Source organism: Aythya fuligula, chromosome 25, assembly GCF_009819795.1.
Source record: "Aythya fuligula isolate bAytFul2 chromosome 25, bAytFul2.pri, whole genome shotgun sequence".
NCBI lineage: Eukaryota > Metazoa > Chordata > Aves > Anseriformes > Anatidae > Aythya > Aythya fuligula.
Window position 1 is genome coordinate 757,725 of NC_045583.1, and position 6,002 is coordinate 763,726.

A 6,002-nucleotide genomic window follows, 5' to 3' on the forward strand; every position below is an offset into this window, starting at 1 on the left:
CGCTGTCCCCCCCCTGCCCCCCCAGTGTGGTTCCTGCAGGGGGGCCGGGAGCGATCCCCTGCGCCCGGAGCAGAACGGCTGCGCTGAAGTCTTTAGTCCATGAATAATTATTATTATTATTATTTGTCACAATGTTTCACTGCGTTTAATGTGTTTGAATGGGGAAAAAAAAAGATTTTTTTAAGGCAATGTTTAGTTTTTAGGTGATCTTTTAGACACTGTATGGAATTTTGATTTGTTTTAAGAAGCAGTTTTTATCTTTTTTTTTTTTTTTTCCCCTCCGTCTGTTGGCTTATACTAATCTTCCTGGTCTGCTCTTCAGTCCTTTGGATTAAAGACACTTACTGCGTCACCCAGTCTCTCCTCCTTGCTTGCGTGGCTGTGTAGGAAGCACCCCAGGTGGTTGCTCTCGTGATGTGTCCTAAAATTGCCTTTTTTTCCACCAAATAGGCTTTTTTTTTTTTTCCACCAAAGAGGCTGAGTTTCCCCAGCCCGTTCTCCGGGGACGTGCCATTTCTGCCCTTTGCTCGGGGCTCGGCTGCCTGATGAGGTCTGGTGGCCGGCTCTGTGCAGGGGGGTTTCCTTTGGGGTGCTGGGGCTGTGGGTGCTGCGCCCGGGTGCCGGCAGGGGGAACTGCGCATCCGGCTTCGCAGCCGTGCCGTGGGCGCTGGGGCACGTGTGGGGCCGGGGACCCGGCTGCCACCGTCCCCGCTGTCACCCCTGCGCTGGGATTCACAGCCACCGGTGCTGCTCGTTCCCCGTGTGGGGCTGCAGCGTCTGCAGGAGGGGAGGAAGTAGCAAAATCTTCCAGTGCCGTCCTCCTCCTCCTCCTCTTCCTCCTCTTGGTGTCCCTCCTGGGGTGAAGAAGCCACCGAGGGGCTGCAGGTGGGGTCGTGCGAGTGGCTGAGCCCCCTCGGGTGGTTTGACTCCAAACCCTCGTTTTTCATCCTGGACCAGGGGCTTTTCCCCAGGTGGTGGGGGCCGGGCACGAGGAGCCCCCGCTGGGCTCTGAGCCCCAGGTTGGGGGTCCCCAGGGTGTCCCCCCCCCCTCCCTGTGCACCCCGGGCGAGTCGGCAGCCGCTGAGCGGCGCGAGGGGCAGGTGACGTGTGCGAGTGGGTACATGGGAGCGCTGCCCACGAGCTCTGCCAAACCACAGAGCAGGAAGGCTCTGAGCGAGCGATACAAAGGGCTTTATCTGATTATTTGTTTCATAATTTCACGCTTGGAGCCGGCTTGCTTTTCTTTCCGCTCCAGCCGATGGAGCTGCGCTTTTCCGACAGCACTGATTGAACGAGCCTCGCGCTGCCGCGGCTGCCGGCACCGCTGCAGCCTCTTCGCGACGCCTGCTTTGGGCTTTTGCTTCGGGGATGCCCCTCTCCTAGAAGAGATCTGCCCCAGTACACCCTGGGATGGGGCCATAAGTGCTGGGCTTGGGGGTCCCGGGGGGGCTCTCTCAGCCTTTCCTTCCCAGCTGGAGAAGTTCCCAGGTGCTGTGAGGATTCCTGGGGCTGTTGCAGCGCGGGTTGGGATCTGCACCCTGTAGCGTGGGTTGGGGTGACCAGGCTGTGGTGTGGGTGCTGGAGGTGCTGGAGCAGCTGTGGTGACCTGGAGGGGCTGCCCTGGGGCTCCCCGGCTCGCTGGGGCTCCTTGGCTCGCACATCTTCAGCCCCAGCACTCTCCCGACGCTGCCTCTTGCTGCTTGTAACGGGACTGATGGATGCAGTCGGCTTTGCTCTCCCCACCTGCAGGAGAGCTCGGAGGTGTTTTCCACCTACGTCTGGGTGAAATTCCATCCCAGATGGGTCCAACGCTCACCCCTGCACCACCAGGTTTGGAGTGCCACATGAGACCCCTGGGGACCCTGCGACTGCGACCACTGCTTGCATAGGACCCACGCTGCTATCATCAGAGAAGGGCCAGCCCTGGGCCTTCCCCAGCAGCTCCCCTTTCCAGCAGCTCCAGTTTGCTCGCAGTTCATCAGAGCTGTTGCTTCAAGTGCTTCTTGGCCTGGGAGGCTCCTGCGTTGGGCCAGGTAAGACCAGCTCGCCCTGCCTGGGTCCCCATTTGTGTGGGTCCTGTCACTTTTTTCCTTCCTGCCCTTGAGCGTCTCTGCACTGAAGCCCGTGGGGATGGGGTGCTGTGCTGCAGCTCTGCTCCATGCCAGGCTCCTGGCCCCGAGTTCCCCCTGCCCCCAGTTCCTGGTGAAATGGAAATGTTTGCTAGGGGCTCTGTCTCTTATTAAGCCAGCTTACTTTATATATATAAATATTTAATGTTATATATTTTTTTCCTGTTATGTGTATGGTTTAAGCAAGGCCCATGCTGCCAGGAGGGGCAGGAGGAAGAGCCTTGGTAGTGACCACAGGGACAGTCTACCAAGGGACACGTCATGGGCAGTGGCTCCATGCAGCACGTGTGACAGCTCCCGGCAGCACCAACAGCATGGAGGATGTGGATGGGAGATGCACCGACTGAAAAGCTTGTGTCTCTTGTATCTTGCATGTTGTGTGTGGTGCTGAGTGCTTGGCGCAAGACCCCAAAGCCAAAAGTCAGGTCCTTGCCTTTGCTGCCAGGCCATGCCTCGTTCACTATATTGGGCCGGGGGATGCAGGTTGGCACGTTGCTGCTTTTGATGAAGTGTTTTAGCAGTGGTGGCGCTGAGCACGCAGCAGTTGTGCGGGGAAGGCTTTGGGATCGCTCATCCTGCTCCTGGCCAGTGCATGGGCTGCTCCAAGAAGTGCTGCTGCGGGATGCTGTTGTGCAACGGGGCAGGAAGGAAAGAAGTCAAATCCCACAAAGGTGCTGCAAGAGAAAGAGCGAAGGAGCTCTGACGACCTCCTCCTCTTGCAAAAGCCGAGGAGGGAGGAGTCATTTTCTTCAGCTGCCACGTTCCAAAACAGTGAGCTAATACTTAAAGCCCTGACAGTAAGTCATGCCCATGTGCACAGTGCAGATCGCTCTGCAGAAGCGGAAATGTGGACTGCACAAATATGCACAGCATTGAGAGGTGTGAAGCGCAGGTTAATTTTTCCAAGGGCTCAGCCCACGGCTGCCGTTAGCGCTGACGGGCTTGCGCAGGTTCAATGCTTTGGAAAGAAGTTTTTTATAAACAAACGTAATCCTAACAATAAAAACCCAAACGTTGTCTTTGCGGGGCGGGGGGTCTGAGGTTTGCATTTCCTTTATTACTGAAAACCAGTTCTGGAAATCACAGTGCTTACTGACACAAACCTCAACTCCTGCCTGAAGGCTTGCGGCTCGAAACGTCGCTTGGGGAGGGAGATGCGGAGAGCGGAGCAGAGTGCCCCGGGGAGAGGCAGCAGCTGGCTCTGCAAAACCCATCCCAGCCCTGTATGGGCACTGCAGGTCTCGTGGTGGTGGTCACTGAGGTTCCCTGGGGTCTCCCGTGTCCCCCTCCCATTTCTCCAACCTGGGGCTGGAGCCCCCTTGTCCTGGCTTTGGGCTCTGCACAGCTTCACCCACCCGGCAGTGGCTTCTCCTCTCCTTCCCCACACAAATCCCTTCGTGGGGGCCCTGCGCTCCCTGCAGCACGCTGCCAGACTCTTTTTTGTCACTGCTTTCATACAGTCTGCTAGGTGGATGAAAACAGAGGTCTATTTTCTGTAAAGATGTTGATACTAAAAGGAATAGCTGGGTCAGTGTGGGCGTTGGGTGAGAACAGACTTACTCATACAGGGCGATATTTTGTTGCTTCGGGTTTGAAAGCAAAATTTTTAGACAGATTTGTTCACAAAGTGCTGTAAATAAATAGGCTGTAGAGGAGAGAAGAGGGCAGCCATGAGCTGGGGAAATGCGTGACGGTGTTTGCTGTCCCGTGCAAGGTGAGGATGAAAAAAAGCAGTGTGAAGGAATACAGCTCTTGGGGAGAGATGAGACCAGTTCTCTACGTCATGCTTAGTAAAAATGCTCAAAGGGGATCTCAGATAAAATCGCTGAGCAAAGGCTCTGTTGCGGGGCAGGGAGAGGTGGTGGCCACCACTCCTCCTCGCACACCCTTCCAGCTGTGGTGGGAGCAGAGCACAGAAACCCGGTGACATGGGTGCCGTGGGGGTGTCCTGGGCCGGGCTGGGGCAAGGGTGGTGGGCTGGGATTCTGGAGTTCCCAGTGCCCCCGGTGGGTGGGTGCCCCAGTGGCTCCATGTACCCACAGTCTGGGTATCTCGGGCTCTCCAGCACCCAAAGGTGCAGGGTTAATCCTCATGCAGGATATACCCGAGACTTCTGGTATGGGTAGATCCTATGTTACCTTGCAAGTCAGCCAAGCATTGCCCTGTTGCTGTTTCAGGGCGATATTTCCATTCCCCTCAGCCCTGCTGAGCAGGTGACATCCTGCAGCCCCCACACCATGTGTCCCGGCCCCAGCTCAGAGGCTCCCCTGCACCCCAGGGTGCGAGCAGCCACTGCTGCGGGGTGTAAAGGGGGCACCTGTGGGGAGGCAAGGCTGGCGAGCTTCTCTGCTTTCCCCTGGGCTCTGTCGTAGCAGACCTTCCTCCCGCGGGGAGCCTGCGGTTTGTCTCGGCAGCAGAGAGCTCCCCTGGGGCAGGACGATCCTGCAGCGTCCTCGCACCGCTGGTGGGGACCCAGGCCACTGGCAGGGGGACTGGGACAGACTGGAGCTTTCAATAACGTGTTTTTCTCTTCCCACTTTTCAGCATGGAAATGCTCTGAAGACGCAAGTGATTTGGGAACAGGAGGAAGTTGTCCGGAGCCAGATTTGTGAAGGTCTTTGTTTGCTCCTCAGTCACTTCAGCGGGTAAATACCAACACTGCGATCTCCGTACACCTGTAGTGATGTCAAACAGTGCAGCCTGACCTTTGCTTGGCCTTAAAGAAGACATAGATGGCTAATTTCAACTAGAAGCTGAAGATAAGCCACCATGATAAAGGGCAACGAGATGAGCAAGAGATACTCTCGCATGCTTACTCTTTATGAAAACACCTCAAACATAACTGGAAACCAGGAGTGGTAGCACAGACGATGGCAGATAAGCGCTGTATCTCACCCCCACCCCTGGAGCAGACTGTCAGCACCTCGGACTGATAACCACGGGCAGCTCTGAGGTGCTGGTGCCTTGGAAATGTGTGCTTGTCCCGGCCCGATGGGGACACCCAGCCAGGCCTCCTGCCACCAAAGCGTGCCTCGGTGTCCCTTCCTTCAGCAGCTCCTTGGCCATTGCTCTTGCTTCTTCCCAGAGCCAGAATCAGAGCTGGACGTCCTCCCAGGGCCTGTTCCCTCATCGCCCTGGGTCTTCAGCCTTGGGGGAGGCTGCAAAGGGCACCCCTGGGCTCCGAGGGCTGCGTTTTGTAGCTCCGGACACAGAGCAGGCATGGGCCCGAGCACAGTGACAAAACCAGGAGGCAGCTTCCTCCCCGAGGCCTCCCTCACGTGGGGCTTGCCTCTGAACACATCGGGGAGGGCTCAGAGCCATTCTCCTGTGTCTGGCTTACGGCCTCACTCCCCCATGCCTCCTTCCTTCACGTTACACCCCGTCCTGCCCTGGGGCCTCTGCCCTGGCTCCTGTGAGGCTGGAGCTGGGCTTCTGCCCCTGGAGCTGAAGCTGCGGGATTTCAGGTGGTGTTATTGAACCTTTGAGGGTTCTTGTCCATGGCGTACATATGTGTGATGACGTAGCTGCCCAGCACTTTGAGTAAAATCGAGGGACTGTACGTGTGACCTGCTGACTCTGAAGGAATATGTGAAAGATTCACTGCATCATTTTAAATTTTCAGTAGTTGGTAGGAAAATAAACGCTCTCTCCTCACCCCACCTTCTTATTTTTAGCAGCAAACTTCCTGCTGAGGAAAAAAATATATATATTTCACACCATTGAGGGGATTGGTTTTGATCAAAAACCTGGCTCTGCTCCAGGTAGATGATCAGTGTTTGCCACTACCTGAGAGATGAATCACAACGATCTCGTTTCCTTGTCTGCTGATGCCAGAAGTAGTTGCTGCTCTTGCAGGGACAGAAGCGGGGCCCA